Source organism: Hylobates moloch, unplaced genomic scaffold (assembly GCF_009828535.3).
Source record: "Hylobates moloch isolate HMO894 unplaced genomic scaffold, HMol_V3 SCAFFOLD_9, whole genome shotgun sequence".
Taxonomy (NCBI): Eukaryota; Metazoa; Chordata; class Mammalia; order Primates; family Hylobatidae; genus Hylobates; species Hylobates moloch.
Window position 1 is genome coordinate 20,101,556 of NW_026652284.1, and position 17,013 is coordinate 20,118,568.

General features: G+C 55.2%; 1 protein-coding gene across 8 annotated transcripts in view; it reads right to left on the reverse strand.

Annotated features, from left to right (window-relative positions):
- Positions 1 to 10,161, reverse strand: part of RAP1GAP (RAP1 GTPase activating protein) — a 73,165-nt gene extending 63,004 nt beyond the window's left edge. For 4 of the 8 annotated variants that reach the window (XM_032759217.2, XM_058443912.1, XM_058443911.1 and 1 more), the window contains exon 1: positions 10,031 to 10,134. The gene's annotated coding sequence lies outside the window, so the exon portion shown is untranslated. Of the gene's footprint in view, positions 1 to 9,292; positions 9,374 to 10,030 lie in introns of all 8 variants that reach the window. The other 4 variants (XR_004370887.2, XR_004370886.2, XR_004370883.2 and 1 more) reach the window with 3 other exon arrangements.
- Between the last annotated feature and the right edge of the window lie 6,852 nt (positions 10,162 to 17,013).

Sequence of the window (17,013 nt, forward strand, 5' to 3'; positions counted from 1 at the left end):
GGTCTCGGGCGCCACCAACTGGCTATCATGAGAACTGCAGGCGAGGGCCGGCCGGGCTCCAGCACCAGGGACAGTGCCCCGGGCGCCTCTTAGAGAAGGGTGGGGACCCGGAGCCGCCCGGACAGCGCCCCGAGTCACCGGCCGCGCGCTCGCCGCCCTCCGCACTTCCTCACCCCTCCCTTACACGGAGGCGGCCCCAGCGCCCGTCCTCGCCCTCTCCCCGGCGCCAGGCGCCGCCACACGTCTCCCAGCTCACAAGGGCGCACCTGCGCCCGCCCACTGTGCTCTCGCCGCCCCCTCCCGCGGGACCCGTTCTCTCGGTGCGCAGATCACGGGGCCGCACCTACGCGTTCCGGGATCTCTGTGATCCTGACAACAGCCCCGTGAGGCCGATCTTGCAAGAGTTACATGTCTGCCATGGCTGACGGGGGAAATTGAGGTGTGCAAACAGCAGATCCAGCTCTTCCGAGCTCTTCGGGACCTCAGTCCCTATCACCCGTGCGCTGCGGCTCAGTGGCACAGCCCCTTCTAGTTCCCGAGGCCCTGTGCCAAGCGCTTTCATCCAGTCCTTAAACCCACCCTGTAAATTAGGTACAATCATCTTCCCCATTTCACAGATCAGGAAGCCGAGGTCCCAGAGGCCGAGTGGCTTGCCTAACGATCAGTGGATGCAGATATGGCTACAAAACCTCTCTGAGGTCTTCACACTGCTCTGAGTCACTGCGAGAGACGCTCCTGCCAGGAAGAAAGTCCTTCCAACAGTACACACTGCCCTGCCGTGGCTGCTGTGTCCTGGTATCCTCAGGGGCTTGAATGCCTTCTGGGGTAGGATGCGGGCATGAAGCCTCGAGATCTCTCACAAAGGAACCCAATCTCCCCATCCTCACAAGCTTTAGCCTCACAAAGCACCTCCCCAAGACACACACACAGTAGGTGCTTAATAAACTTGTTGCTTGGCTGAAGCCCTGCCTTCCAGGAACCAGGGCTCTAAATGCATAACTACACAGCCTGGATACAGAGCAGGGCAGTGTGAGCCAGTGACGAAGGGCACAGGCTCGAGAGGGCTGGACAGAGTGGGTTCCAACTCAGCTATTTTTTTTTTTTTTTGAGACAGAATCTCACTCTGTCACCCAGGCTGGAGTGCAATGGCACGATCTTGGCTCACTGCAACCTCTGCCTCCAGGGTTCAAGCGATTCTCTCGCCTCAGCCTCCTGAGTAGCCAGGACTACAGGCACCCACCACCATGCCCGGCTGATTTTTGTATTTTTAGTAGAGATGGGGTTTCACCATGTTGGCCAGGCTGGTCTTGAACTCCCAACCTCAAGTGATCCTCCTGCCTCAGCCTCCCAAAGTGCCGGGATTACAGGCAAGAGCCACTGCACCCAGCCCCGACTCAGTCTTGAGCTGTGACTGTCAGCCTTAGTTTCCAATCCGGAAAATGGAGATGATACTAGCTCTTAGCTCACAGGGTGATGGCGTGTTAAACAAGGTGATGCACACAGTCACCTTAGCATGGTGTCTTGTGCTCACGAACGGCTTGCATGGTGGTGGCTGTTAACACTGTTGCCAGTAGGGTCTTCTTTGGGATATACAAAGCCCAAGAGCCCTAGCTGAATCATGCTCTCTTTTACCCCAAGGGTAAATCAGGTAGGCAGGAGGAGCAGAGGAAGAGGCTGCAAATGTAGTCGGGCTGGGTTGGGGACAGGAGGAGGAGGGAGATGGCTGGGGCATGGTGGCTCATGCTTGTAATAATCCTAGCACTTTGAGAGACCGAGGCAGGTGGATCGCCTGAGGTCAGGAGTTCGAGAACAGCCTGGCCAGTATGGCAAAACCCCATCTCTAGTAAAAATACAAAAATCAGCTGGGCGTGGTGGTGCATGCCTGTAGTCCTGGCTACTCAGCAGGCTGAGGCATAAGAATCACTTGAATCCAGGAGGCCGAGGTTGCAGTGAGCTGAGATCGTGCCACTGAACTCCAATCTGGGCAACAGAGCAAGACTCTGTCTCAAAAAAAAAAAAAAAAAAAGGAGGGAGAGGCAGCCATCCTTGGTGGAGGCAGACCGCTTAGCAGTGTCTGAAACTCCCTGCCTCATAACCTAATCTCTGACCCTCAACCCTGATCAGCTCTATAGTCTCCTCGTTTTAGTGAGCACTCCATATAAATGTTCTATGAATGAATGATGTCCTACATTGACTATGAACAAAAAGAAACAGAAAGTCAACTTTAGTCCTATCATAATATATATAAGGCCTGGCATCAGTATGGGTTTGTAATCACATGGACCTGTGCTTGAATTCCTGCTCTGCCACTTCCTGGCTTGTGACTTTGGTCCATTTTCATAACCTCTCAAAGCCTCAGTTTCTTCATCTGTAAAAGGGGATGGTAATGATAATAAAACTACTTACCGCATAGGATTGTTCTTAGGATTCAGTGTAAACTGCTCACCCCTGGCACATAGTAGGCACACAATAAATGGAGACTGTCTTTAGTACTATTATTGGACACGTGCAAGGACAGCTACGAGCTGAGCCAGGAAATCCGTGTTCTGAGCCTAGTGCCACCATTGGCTCACAGTGTGACTGTGGGCAGCTCCCCAGTTTTCTTCTCTGAATAATGAGGCCCCTCCAAGGACCCTTCTCAGTCTGATTTTCTGGGGCAGCCTAGCCCCTATTTGCATGGTGGGCAGAGAAGTCTCTTGGAAACAGCTCTGCCCACCAGTCTGTCTCTTCCAGACCACGCCACTGAAGGGGGTGGCATTCCCATGACAGGGAGGAGGCAGGCATCACTGGGAGTCTCAGAACCTCACCTGATACCTGCCCTGGCCCCATACAGACCTCTCAGGATCAGCCCCACTCCAATGCAGGGTGCAGCCCCAGAGCCATGTCACATAGGCGCTGGGTCTCAGAAGGAAGGGACCTGTACCAAGGTCAACTGTGTGCCCCTAGGTCCATCTCCTTGCCTCTATGAACCTCAGTTTCCTCGCCCACAAAATGTGGATGAGTCTTGCTGGCCCCAAGGGCTCCGGCACGCTCAGCAGCAACCCAGATGTGAAAGTCCTTTGTGAATTGCTCCCATCAGGCATAATCATGATAATTACTATCTGTAAAACGAGGGGGTTGGACCAGCTGATCTCTGTGGGCTCCTTCCCAGCTCTGAAGCTGGAGATTTCTTGGGTTTCCAAGCTGGGAGTTCACACAGACGTAGGGGGCCAGGAGAAGTCAGGGTCTGCGGGATTGTGTGTCCACGGGAACCCCTGAAAAGTTGTCCCCATTCATCCTTTTCCCCCAAGCCAGCCTGGGGCACTGGGCCCCAGGGATAGGCCATGGGGAGGGGGAGCTGGAAGCTTTAGGGCCTGGAAGCTTCAGGGCCAAGTCCTGCAGGTGTGAGCCTCCGCGTCTGAGCCCCACCCCTGCCCCTGTCCCTGCCCAGAATTGCTCCCATTACCCAGAGCACAGATTCTGTATGGCGCCCTCCCCAACCCCTTCTCATCCTGCATGCAGTACACAGAAATGGCTAAAAGTAGAGTCACACAACCCTCAATTCAAATCTCAGCCCAGCCACTCACCAGCTGGGTGACCTGGGGCAGGCTATTTAACCTCTCTGAGCCTTTGAGGGTTGCTAAGAACGATTGCTCTGAGGATTAAATGAGATAGATCCATGAAAAGTGCTTACATGGGGCCCAGCACACTGCAAGTGCTCAGTGAATGCCCCCACCTGCATCCAATTGCGCAGGCCCCATCACGCCTCCCCACAACCAGAATCTTCCTAGAATTCCTGAGCTAGCTGCCCAGTTCCCACCCGGACTGCCACGGGGTGGGCCCAGCATTGTAGAGTTTGGGCAGGTCCCAGGCTTCTCTGCCCTTTGGAGGACTACAGAGCCCATACCTCTCCAGCCAGGGAGGGCTGTGGGCTTTGGGGACTGGGACAGGTGAGGTCTTTGTCCCAGCAGCTCTGCCCAGTCCTGTTTCTAGAGGCAGGGAGCCCTGGGAGAGAGACTGTAAGGGCAACCCTCTATCCCTGGCAGAGCTCCCGCACCTCAAGTGAAAGGCAAGTGGTGAATGAGGCAAGGCTAGAGTCTTCAGTCCCATGGCATCCTGAGCCTGCTGCCCGGGTGGGCACAGTGCCTACAGCAGTCTGCCAGCAGGTGGATGGCCTCTCTCTGGACCTCCAAGACAGGGGAAGACGCAAGAGGCTGGTGATGGTGACATCAGCTCAGGCCTTGTCCTGGCAGCCTCTCGAGGGTGCCTGATGCTGCCAACTTTTGAACAAGAAGAATCAGGGCTGCCCTGGCAGTTCTGGCACCGAGCTTGCAGGCAGGAAGAAGTTCCCAAGGTCACCCTCCATCAGTGACCTCCACCCTATCCCTCGAGCCCTAAGTCAAGGAGTGGGGCCTTGGAGAGGGCTGTCCTCTGAGCGGGGTACTGGGGTGGCTTTCCCTCGCAGAACTGGGGCCCAGAGTTCAGGAGCCAAGCAGAGGGCCGGACCCATCTGCCCCACCTCCACCTTCTCTCTGCTGCCCCCACAGCCTGGCTGCGGCAGACACGTGGCTCCTGTGGCCTTGAGAAGGTCACAGCCCCTGAGGTGGCTCAGGCATCTGATCCTCACCCACTGCCCCCCAACCCCAGCCTTGCCAGCAGATCCACATTCTCAGGGGAGTCTGAGGAACAGGTACTGTAGTTTCAAGAACTACTGCAATTCCCCCAGGGATACAACAACACACTTGAGTCTCACACAACACAGTCACCAGCTTCAACTCATGGGAGCTGTGCTGCAAAGACAGAAACTACATCCTCCCATTCCACAGATGGAAAGGGAGGCTCAAAGAGGCCGGGCGGCTTGCCTGAGCTCACCCAGCTAGTGGGGTGGGGCCAGAAGCGGAACACAAGGTTCCTGACTTCCTGAACCAATGACAGCCCCCGGCCCTCCAGCTCTCATAGCAACCTAGTTCCTGGGTGGCTTGGTGCCTTGATCCTCTTGCCTGCCCCTGGGATGGAAGAGGCTGGAGTCCTCTCCTTTGCACACTGGGAGAAAATGAGGTCCAGGGAAACAGGCGAGGGGGCCATCCTTACACAGCAGTGGCAGGGCAGAGAACTGTGCCAGGTGGTTCCTCATTCCAGGCTAGTGGGCTCAGCCTGCCCCTCCGGTGTATCCCGCATTGATTTTGGGGAAATACAGACTCCTCAGCCTGCCATTCAAGGCCCTTAATAGACTAACCCCAATTTGTCCCTACCCACGCCTTCCATGAATCCAACCCAGTGTCCACATTGCCACCCCCCGCCCTTGCCCACGCCGTAGCTGGTCTCGCCTCCAGGACCGCCTCCACTTCTCCTCTTGCTGTGCAACTCGTAATCCTACCACTAACATTATCATTTACTGAACACCTAATATGTGCCAGGCAAGGACTCTTCAAGGAGGAAACTTACCCAGCTCACCTGGTGATAGCCATGCCAACTACCTTGGAAATGTGAAGTTACGGAAAAAATTCTCACTACTCTCAAAACACTGAAGAAAAGGCTTATATTTTTTCTGGCTGTAGAGAAATATTTGATGTTTTTAGAAAAGATTTTTCTCCAGATTTGTCTGTGTTTGCTTTTCCTTCAGTGTGTCTCTCTGTGTTTCTCTGAGTGCAGCTTTATATTTTTCAAAGCAGTTCTCAGCCAGTATGTCTGGCCCCACAAACAACATCCCCAGGGAGGTGGGCAAACAAAAGCTCGTCATCCCTGTTCTAGGGAGAAAGAAATGAGGCACAGAGAAGGCAGGTGACTTTTCCAAAGTCACACAGCAGAGACTGGATTTGGCATCCTGAGGACTCCCAATCTATGTTCTTTCAGACCCAGCAGAATGCCTAGGATAAGCTGGGCACTACCCTCAGTGTTTGCTTGCATTCGCCTTCTTATTCCTTGAAACATACTCATCAGGCAGGTGCTATGATTCCCACTTCCTAGATCAAGAAACAGACACAGAGGGAGAGAGGAACTCACCCAAAGTTGTACGGCTGCTCAGTGGCAATGTCAGAATTCGAACTTGGGTCTGCTTCCTCTGAATGGGGGCCCGAGGGAGGGTGGCCTCGGTTGGCAGAGGTATTAACCAGTAGAGTGGGCAAGTCACTTTCTCTCTTTGAGCCTCACCTCCTCATCTGACACATAGCACCAGCCTGTGGCAGGGACCGCAGGACCCAGCTCATCTCTGTGCCCCGGTGCCTGTCATGGTCCCTGGGATCCACTACATGCTCATTAAATGCTTAGGGAGTAGGCACACAAGGCTGCTCCCATTGTGCTGGTGCAAAGCAGGAGTATCATGTTTTGCTTCCTTTCTTGCAGTAGGAAAGGCTGGAATCCCAGTGGGACCTTTCTGTTTTGGGGTGTCTCCCCACCAGCACCCCTCTGCCTCTTTTCCCTTCTTCCTCTCTGAGTCACCACCTGCCTGACAGTGCCGGTCTTTAGCCCTAATTATAGAGCACATTTTCAGGCATAAAATGTCCACAAATGTGAGCAATACAGCTGTAGCCCATTGCCCTCGGGTACCCTCCTCCTGGGCTGACCCCAGGGTGGCTGCCCCAGGAAGCCCTGAGACTGGCGACCCCTGCTTGGCCCTAGTGTGGATCCAGAGGCTGCACTCTGCAGGACGTCCTCAGTCTGGGGCCCTATGTGCCCACACTGCCACCAGAGCCAAACTTCCTTTCCTTATTGGCACAGGGCTGCCACCTCACACCTCTGACTTTCCTCATTCCCCAGCCAGGCTCAGCTGCCTCCCAGAGCTGGAGCTGGGCCCAGAGAGGGAAAATGACTTGTCCGGGCCACACAGCCAGCAAGAGGCAGGGCCAGGCTTGGACAGGGAATCAGCACTCTGGCAGGCTTGGTGTGAATGCCGAGGGAGCGTGGTGGAGCTGGGAGCCCCTCACCGCTCCCCATCTAGCATGTCTGCCCTGGAGGCCTCACCTAAGCCCACAGAAGCACCTCTCCACAGCGCCAGTCTCTCAGAGGCACAGGGTGCCAGGGCCAGCCTGGCAGAGGTCCTGCCATGCAAGGAGGTGAGCAGAGAGTGCTGAGGGCTCCCTTCCCTTCACACCAGCTGGCCCCCAGCCTTGCTGGGAGGACAAAGCAGAAACTGGGGCCTGGTAACGCCTCTAGCAAAAGCGGAAAGGAAAGGGAACCCCAGAGCCGCTTGGAGCCTGCGCTGGGGCCTGTCCTGTCTTGGGTAGGACCTGCAAAACAACACCTTCAGGGACAGCAAAGGAGCAGCCTGGGGAGAGGCTCCCGTGGCAACCTGCTGGGTGTGTACACAGAGGGGAGGCAGGAGAGGAGGGTCCACTGAGTGGGAAGCACCAGGCAGTTTCCCAGGATTATTAGGGTCAGCCAAGCTACGTCCACATGAATCAGAAAAGAGGGAGGAAGGGGAGGCTTTGCTGGGGATGGTCGGGGGCCTCCACTCCCCTCCCCGGGTGATGAAGTGTTCACATCCCACACGCAGGAAGCTGATGTAATTCATGCGTGTGTGCACCCATGATGGCCTGGGTGTGGGTGGGTGCATGTGCGTGTCTGCCAGGTTCATTTTTAAGGGCGTAGGGCGTCCTTGTGTTCTTCCTGCATGCGCGTGTACCATGTGTGCACCCTGCAGGAGATAATGGAGGCAGACGACAGCAGATGAGGGCTTCTGAAGAGGCTCTTCTCCTTGCTGACAACCTCCGTCTCTCTGTGTGTACACACATGCCAGCATCTGGATGGTGTGACTCTCAGTGTTTGTGTGTCAGGCAGAGTCGGGGGCAGGGGTCTTGGCCTGGGTGTGCCCGTGTGTTCCTGTGTCTGGGTCTCAGGGTATCTGTCAGTCAAACTGTATTTGCGTTTGTGTCTGGCCGTGCTCAGGTCTCGGTTGTTTGCACAGCACGTGCGGCTGCTCGGCAGCCTCTGACAGCCAGCCAGGACAAAGGCCTCCGCAGACAGACGGCAGCATGGAGGACAGATCTGCCGGAGGAGTCCTCAAAGGGACTCTTGGCCCCAGAACTTGACAGCAGGGCAGGGGCATGGCCAGGTGAGGGGGAGGTGGAGGCCCTGCTGTGGGAGCCTGAGGCCTGAGTGGCAGAGACCTCTCTCCCTGCTGCCCTCCAAGAGGCCAAAGGAAGAATCCTTCTTGTCTCCTAAGGGTGGAGGGTAGTTAGAGCCAGGAGAGGGGCCTCCTGAGACCCCTGCCAGGCAGGCATCTTGGGAAGAAGAGAAGAGGAGAGGGCTTTGCCCAAGGAAGCTGGGAAGGTCCCAGGGTGAAAGCACCATTATGGTGCTCCATGGGACAACCCTCCCTCCATGGGAAGGCGTGGCAAGGCAAACCTAGGACTCTGGACCCTCTCCTCAACCTGACCCAGCTTCCAGCCACAGGCACCCTCCCCTCCTGGCAGCAAAGGAGAGCAGGTCCACATGGACCACTCCACCACGGCGTTCACCCTTCCTCCACTCCACCGCTGTGGAGATCTGCTCCCATCAAGAGTCAGAGTACCACGATTCTAGACCTCGCTGAAGGTGACTAGGTGACCTCAGGCAGTTCATTTAGCCTCTCTGAGTCTCAGTTTCCTCATCTGTGCAATGGAGGCTTCAGCCCCTGCCCTGAAATATTGCTGTGAAGGGGGAAATTGCTTGTGCCACCTGAGGATTAATCATGACCCTGGAACCCTTCCCAAGGCCATCAAGGAACACGCACCTCTTGCCAGACCCTCCAGCTCCCAGGGGCTCGCAGAGTGAGGCTGAGGTCCTGGAGAGTGGAATGGGGGGCCCCCATGGCCAGCTGGACCTGACCACTGCCTCCCCACTCAGCCACAGCCCTCAGGGCTCTGTGCCAGTCCAGAAGCCCATTCAGGGACACCTTTGGCCAATGTTCTGTTTCATCTGCGAGGCAACCTTCCCCAGTGCCCCAACCATAGCGTTTTCCCCCAAACACCCTCAGGAAGGAGGGACCACTACCTGTGCAGGGGGGCCAGGAGCCTCCTGAGAGCCTCCTATGGGGAGGAAGTGGTACCATCTCACCCCCACTGCCTTTCTCTCCTACTTCCACCTGGCCAGCTTCCCTCAGTGCCCCTCCTGCCTCAGTGCCCCTTCCCTCAGTGTCCCTCCTGCCTGCCGCCCCAGGGGCCTGACCTCTGACTTGGCAGGGAGGGGAATGGAGCCCGGGGACAGAGGCCAATGCGCCCTGTGAGCCGTGGATGTTCTTCCTGACCCCACCACCAGGCCTGTGCTATGACCCCAACAAGGACTCCGAGAGCACGCACAGGCTGGGGTCTGTTAGGGTAGGGAGGGGGCCGCTCACCTCCGGAGACTGTGTCTGTGCGGGTGTGTGTACACAAGGTTTCTTCCCCAAGCCCAGGCGCCCCGCAGCTGGCACCAAACCCTGCAGAGCACGGAAACCGCCCCGTGAATTCCCACCGAGTCCTCAGATCCTGCCGAGCCAGGGGCGGTGACGAGGGGGCGCCCAACTGCGTGACGCGTGTGCCCCGCTCTGCCGCGGGTCAGGGACAGGGGAATGCGTCCTGTCTCTGGGGGTGCAAGGACATCACCGCCCTCCCCGCTCAGGGTCGTTGATCTGAGGCCCCCAATTCCTTCCTCTGAGGACAGGAGCGCCCCCCTCTGGGGGGCGCTAGGGCTTGGGCCCCTCCCCAGGGATGGAGGAAACGCGCCCACTTCCCACAGTCCCTCCTCTAAACCCCAGGCGCCCCCACCTCGAGGTGGGCGGAAAACTGGACTCCCCACCCACCCAGGGGGTGGGACCAAAGCCCCCTGGCCGCGGCCTGGACCGAGTCCCGCAGGCTGGGGGTTCAGCCGGCTCAGTCCAGGCCTCCCCCCACTTCTCCAGCCGCCGTCAAGACCGGGCTGCGCGAGCCCAGCTGCGCCCACCCCTCGCCCCTGGAGAGCCGGGTCCCCCACGCGTTCGCCCCCACCCTCCGTCCCCGCCCGCCCGCGCGGGGTCTTGGCTGCGGGCCGACGGGAGTCTGGACACCTCCGTCCCCTTCCCCTTTCCAGGGCCGCAGCCCTGGCGGGGCACACTCACCCGCGGGCCTGGGCCGGGGGCGTCCTGGGCTCGGCACTCTGGTGCCCGCGGCCGCCGCTGCAGCTCTGCTCAGACGCGGCCGGCGTTCGCCGCCGCCGCAGTTCGGGGAGGGGGACGTCACATGACCGCGGAGCGCTCCTTCCCCGGCGCCGCTCCCCCCTCACTGCAGAGCCCAAGCCGCGGGCGCGGGAGCGGCGGGGAGGCCCCTGCCCTGCCGCCCCGCCCCGCCGCAGGTCCCGGAGGAGGGTTCTCGGTGCCCCCATTTTACAGGTGGGGAAACTGAGGACCAGAGAGAGGCAGGGACTGGCTCAAGGTTACACAGCCAGACGGTGGCAGAACCTGGGCGACAGCCCAGCGGTCCAGGCAACAGCTCTTGCTCCAAAGGGACTGGGACAACTTCTGGAGCAAGTGGAGACGTCGGGATAGGTGGGGCCACGGCCCCCATGGGCTCCGCTTGTCTGCAGGGATGGGAGGAAGGCGCACAGGCTTCGCTGGGCGACGAAGCTGCTGCGCCCTGGCTGACGTCCTCCTCACCCGGGCGCTCGGTGCGCTTCCTGGCAGAGGCCACGCGGTTGACCCTCGCCAGCCCACTCGCGGCTCTTGGACTTTGTCTCTGGACTGGGCAGCTCGCCTCCGCCCCAGCCTAACCCAGGCCCAGGGTGGGTGTGGGGAGGGGAGCCACAGGCTACGGAGAAGTGGAAGGGAGGCACCAGGAGGAGAGTGGGATCAGAACAAGAGTGAAAACCCAGGCAGGGAGGGGGCGCAGAGATCACCTCAGCCTGACTTCCAAGGCCCGGGGAGAGTTAGAGACTTGCCCAAGGTCCACAGCAAGTGAGCAGCCTGCCCACTCGAGTCCCTTATTTGATGGTCAACAAAGCCTGAGGCCCCTGTGCCCCACTCCCCACCAAGGGGGAGCCCTCACCCACACCTCTTTCTGTTCTCCACTGAGCTCCTCCCCGGGGAACAGCCCACATGAAGCAAAGGGGTCTGCAAGGCCAGAACTGCGGGGGACAACGGGTGAGGGTATGGTTGGTGGCTCCAAGGTCATGAACTCGTCATAGAACACTCGTGTTCCAGGGGGATCTCTGAGATCTCTGGATCTCACCCCAATGTTCTAAGAACTGGGAAAACAGGCTGCAAAAGGCGCAAAGACAAACCTCCGTCTCAACCATTTCGAATTGGTGAGTCAAGTCGACGGTGCCCTCCAAGGTCAACAAGTCCAATAGGCCCACTTGACAGGTAATATTTAGGGAGGGGAAAGTCCAAGACATGTACTCAATGTATTTCTTGAGCATCTACTACTGTGTGCTTAAAATCACAACTGTCACTTCCAGCTCCCACTATTTTCCCGGCCACATGGGCTGCATTTCACAAAAGAAAAGATCCGAGGTCTTCAGCAACGCTTACATCAGCCTCTGGAGGATCTGAGACTTGCAAGCCTCCGGGTTTTCAGTCCCACGGGGGCTGCGGACCAGCGCCATGTTTCCCGGTCAAGACTCTAACCCCCGTGGAGGTGAGTTAAGGGGGAACAGCAGGAAATGCCCCACCCTCTTCCCACTCATCCGCCCACCTGTGAAAGGGCAGAGGGGAAGGCAGGAGATCAGACACTTTTCTTTACAGTCCTCTTTGTCGATTCCTCCCTCCAGCAAGCTTCCCTAGCTGTATATGGGAAAGAGACCCCAGCCCAAGGGGGTTTCTCAAACTTCTAAGAGCGCAGGAGCGGTCTGTAGACTCAGATTCAGATTCAGTGGCCCTGGAGCCTGAGATCCCGCATTTATTCAATGAAGCTTCATGGCGTTGCTGGCGTTGCTGGCGCTGCCGGGCTGCAGACATCCTGAGCAGCGCTGGTAGAACAAGGCAAGTTGTCAGGGCAGGAGGAAGACTCCTGAAGTATCACGTGCTCACTCACGGCCCACCCGACCCGGGGGCCCTTTGATCTCCTGCCTAGGAATACACCAGGACTATATAGTTGGCTCAAACACTGTAATAAAAAGGCAAGAAGTTGAATGAGGCTGGCCGAGGTGCTTCTGGGGATGGTGGGGAAGGGACTGTGGGGGATAGCAACTGCCCTAGACAGGTATGTCCTGCAGGGCTCTGGTCCTGGGAGATGCTTGGTGAAATACATCCTACTTAGGAAACGCCAACAGAATGCCTATAGACCTTCAAGGGCAGCATGTACTGGGGCTGGCTCATCTTCAGCAGCGGCGGGGCTCACAGACCTCAGAAGTACATGGATTCCAGGATCCTTTTAAGCACCATATCTCCACCCATCCTTTCGCTTTTTTATGCATTGCTCCCTGAATTCAATTCTGAGCACAATCTTCATGCTTCTTGCTTCCCTAACTCCTGTTCCAAAAGGGCCCCTTTCTCCTCCATGCTTTAAGACAGAGACCCTCAATTCTGGCCAGGCATTGCTGATGGTACATCCCAGAGTGCTGAGTGGAGACAAAGGTGTCCCACCTGAGCTGGAGGGAGGGGGCAGATGGAGGCACTGGAGATGCAGAAATGCAGCAAGCCAAGGGGTACAGCTGTGTGACCTCCTTCATGGTCCCATAACCTTCTGGAGTGTGGACTTGCAGACTCCAAGGTCCTTAAGAGCTCAAGAGCCTATTAGCATGGGGGTACAGAATGTCCCCGACCCTGGCTGAGAGACCAAAGAACGAAGGCTCTTCTATGCCAGGCGTCTCTATTTCTTCTTTATAATCAAGGAGCTTTTCAATTACAGTATTTTCCCCTTTACAGAAAACCTCCCTCAATGCAAGAGGCTTATAATCTCCCATGTGTCCTGGGGGGCACCATTCTGAGACTGTCAGGGGCCCTGGCGAGGAGGCAGCACGTGCCGTAGGGGGCTGGGCACAGAGCTTGGCATGGAGCCTAGCTACTGAGGGGGAAGATTGGACAAAGGCCCTGGAGCTTTGCTTTCCCTGTCCTATTTCAATCCAAACCACTCAGGACTGACCACTCACGCATGGCTGCCTCTGGGCACAAGCCTTGTCTCAGACACTTAATACGTTGCGACCCAGCCACCATCTCTGTGCTCCCGATCACTGAGAAATGAAAGCTGGCTTTAAAAATCTGGCATCCAAAAAGGCTGGAGAACGAAAACATGGGTGGCACCACAGTAAACTCCAACTAATGCAGGAGACTGCAGGTGAGGAAGGGGGGAAGAGTCCTAAAATGCGAATGATGCCTCTTGGAAATAACTCCCCATCTCTGCCCGCCCACTCCTTCCCAGTCAGATCAACTGGGAGAAAAACTTGAGATGGGAACTGCCCACCAGAGCAAGTAGGGGAAGAAAACCCCAAAGCAGCGAGTCCTCAAGGTGTGCTGTCCACATAGCCGCAGGTAAGGTCTAGGAAAGGCCGCAAGGAGGGTGGGCTTCAGGGACGGCTCGGAGCAGAGGACAGTTCCACTCTAACCACAGCAAGGCAGGATGAAGAGTGGCAGTCGGCGCCAGGGCACACGCATCAGGGAAGGGCCAGCAGCCCCCGTCTGGGTGGGAGGCTGCCAAGCTGGTGCAGCAGACGTGGCAGAGACTACCCCTGGGGTTAGAGGTCTTTGGATCATGAATAGTTAGGAAGTCCCTGTTTTGAGGACAAGGAAGAAAAGCCTGAAGGTGGGGACAGTACTGGTCAAACCAAAGTAGTAAAAAGAGCTCTCCCCCAAGGGGCCACGGGAAAACTCCTAACAGATTCCGAAGTAGCCGTTCATTTTTCCTTACTGAGGATGTATCACATGGGCCGCTGTGGGAATACAGTGGTAAGACGGCCAGAGCCCTGTTCTCAGGGAGCTACGACAGTCTAGCACTAATGAGGTTGATTCATTTGTGGGGGACAGAATGGTTTTAGGTGCAGACATAAAATCCAGCCTGGCCCTAACTCTGGCTTCCAGTACAGGAAATAAACAGTATACTCTAGTTCCAGAACTCCACAGTCTAGCACGACTTGGAGCCTCCTTCATCCAGAGAACAAGAGACATGCTGTGGATGAGTGAGAAGATGCTACAAAAACTCCAGATAAACCAACCGAAGAGGCAGCTCAGAGACTAATAAAACAAGAGGAGTCCTGAGAGGTAGTCCTGTTTGGTAGCTTTCCAAATGTACTGCCTGGAGCTTCCTCAAGGGAGTAGGTGGGTGTGGGAGGAGGCCCCACTATCTCCTTCCACGGAGTTCATGTTTGACAACTTCTACACATCCCACTTCCTTTCAGAGAGAACGCCGAGGCTCAAAGGGGAACAGACTTGTCCGGGATCATAAAAGGAACTGGTTGCAGTTTAGCATTCCCTTGGTTACAAAACACCAGAGCACCAGGGAAAGGAAAACCCAGATAGAATTGTGCAGAGGCCAGTGTGCCAGCAGGCAACAATCCAACCCAGGCAGTGGCTGCATCGGCCTCCTGGCCTCCCTGGAGTGCGTGCCCCACTTCCTGTGGCTGAGGGCCTGCCTCGCCTGGCAGCACCAACGCAGATTTGGAATTCAAGCAGCCGTTCCAGCTGCTGTTATAAGGCTGGCTCCCTCCCTGTCCGAGAGCAATTTCACTTCAAAGGCCCTCCAAGTCCTTGAAAGCAGGGTTTTTTATTCCTTTCTTTTTTTTTTTTTAAAGCATGTTGGGGAGAAACAGATGATGCCCTCTATTTGAGATCAATACAGTAATTATGTTGGACAAGCTCTAAGGGCTGACTTGAGGGGGAATTCACAGCCTCATGAATGAGAAGTGTGAAAGCTCACGGAAGGAGAAGGGCCAGCCTGCCACCCGTGTTTCGCTTGTGGGATGCAGCCCATTCCGCAGTAGGATCCCCTTCTGCAGCAACCTTGGTCTGGTCTCTGCTGGGTGAGACACAGCAGAGGCCCAATCCACTACAAGCTGGTGCAGGTCCCAATTCTAAAGTCAAACCAGACCAGGAGCGGTGGCTCATGCCTGTAATTCCAGCACATTGGGAGGCCAAGGTGGGCAGATCACTTGAGGTCAGGAGTTCAAGACCAGCCTGGCCAACATGGTGAAACCCCATCTCTACTAAAAATACAAAAATGCTGGGCGCGGTGGCTCATGCCTGTAATCCCAGCACTTTGGGAGGCCGAGGTGGGCGGATCACAAGGTCAAGAGATTGACACCGTCCTGGCCAACATGGTGAAACCCCATCTCTACTAAAAATACAAAAATTAGCTGGGCGTGGTGGCGCGTGCCTGTAGTCCCAGCCACTTGGGAGGCTGAGGAAGGAGAATCGCTTGAACCCTGGAGGCGGAGGTTGCAGTGAGCCGAGATTGTGCCACTGTACTCCAGCCTGGGTGAGAGAACAAGACTGTCTCAAAAATTAAAATAAAATAAACTAATGTCACTTTGAAGAGGTCATACAACTCCTGGCAAGCCACAATTCTGCAACCTCCTCCTTCCTAAAATCTAGTGAGGCTCAAAGAGATACTTAAACCTTACCATATGCAGAAATCTCACATGGTTAGTATCCTGTATTTATCTGATAACTGGTTCTGTCATTTGTTGGGGGAGGGGAGACGTAAGACATAACTGTTTCGTGTACTCTACCCTTGAACGATATTATTCACTAAGTATCACCAGGTAAATAATGAAAAACGCAATTCTCAGACCAAGAAGTGACCTCTGAGCACCAGCCACACGCCTCCGCATGGCTTTGCTTCCCAGTGCCCGCAGAGCCATGCCTTGACAGCTCGAGACATCTGTTCCTGATGTTCTAAGCAATGACAATCAAAACAACTGAAGCTGCCCCTTTGGGGCAGAAACTGCCCATCACCGAGACGTAAATCTTCAACATGCATTCTAAGCGTGTTTCAAATACCTTTCGACATGACCCTGCAAAAAAAAAACACCGAATCGAGAAGGCTTGCAGTTTGGCCATTGGCTTCATTATCCTTATGGGCCAGGAGGAGAGATTTATGTAACAGGATGGTCGAACACCTGTCTAGTTATCATTTTAGCTGGAAGGGCTTGAAGTAAAAGGTAGTTTCTAAAGTTCTCAGAGAAGATGCTCCAGGTAGCTTTGCTAGGTGGTTACAAGACCTCTTTGTGAAGACTTGCAAAACAGATTCCAACAGCATTTCCTCAGAAAGGCAAGAGTTTTTCTAAATGCAAAGAAAAATACAAAGCCTTTTACCTCAACAATATTTATTACTGTTTAATCTTCTGAGTGTAGTAAACAAAAATAGCAAATACTGCTATTTTGAGAGATGAAGAAATTAAGGTAAAGCAAGATTAAGTCACTTTTCTTGGTTACAAGATATAAATGGTGAAATTACCTGTAACATAGGTGACCCAACTTCTACAACTCCACACTTTCAACACTTGCTTATATGTTTCTGTGCTATCTGGATAGCTAGCAGACTCCTTAGCCCAATTAACAGCCAGAATGGAAAAAAAAAAAAAATCCAAGGTTTGAGATACATGGGATGGAGAAGTGGTTTTGTCTTCCAATGAGACTGTCTACCTGGCACACAGGACCTGACACAGAAATGTTGCTCATGGAAATCAACAAAGCACTACCTACCATTTTACAAATGTTTATAATTTGTACTTTAATGAAAAATAGAGGGTTCGAATAATGTTGATAAATCCCCAGCCAGTATTTCTGCCTACAGAATGTCTAGGAGATGGGTGTGTGTGTGTGTGTGTGTCTGTGTTTGGGTGGGGGTGGTGATGCCAGCTTTCAGAATTAGAAATGTTGTTGACAAAACCCTGTACTCTGGGGTGGGGGTGGGAGTATGGGGCGTTATCATAGATGTGCACATTTTTATTTATTTATTTTTTTGGTGACAGGGTCTCACTCTGTCGCCCAAGCTGAGTGCAGTGGTGTGATCACAGCTCACCGCAGCCTCGACCTCCTGGGGTCAAGCAATTATCCTGCCTCAGCCTCCAGAGTAACTGGGGCCACCGGCATACCTGGCTAATTTTTGTTTTTTTATAGAGATGAAGTCTCACTATGTTTCTCAGGCTGGGAAAATCTTCTTAAAATGAAAA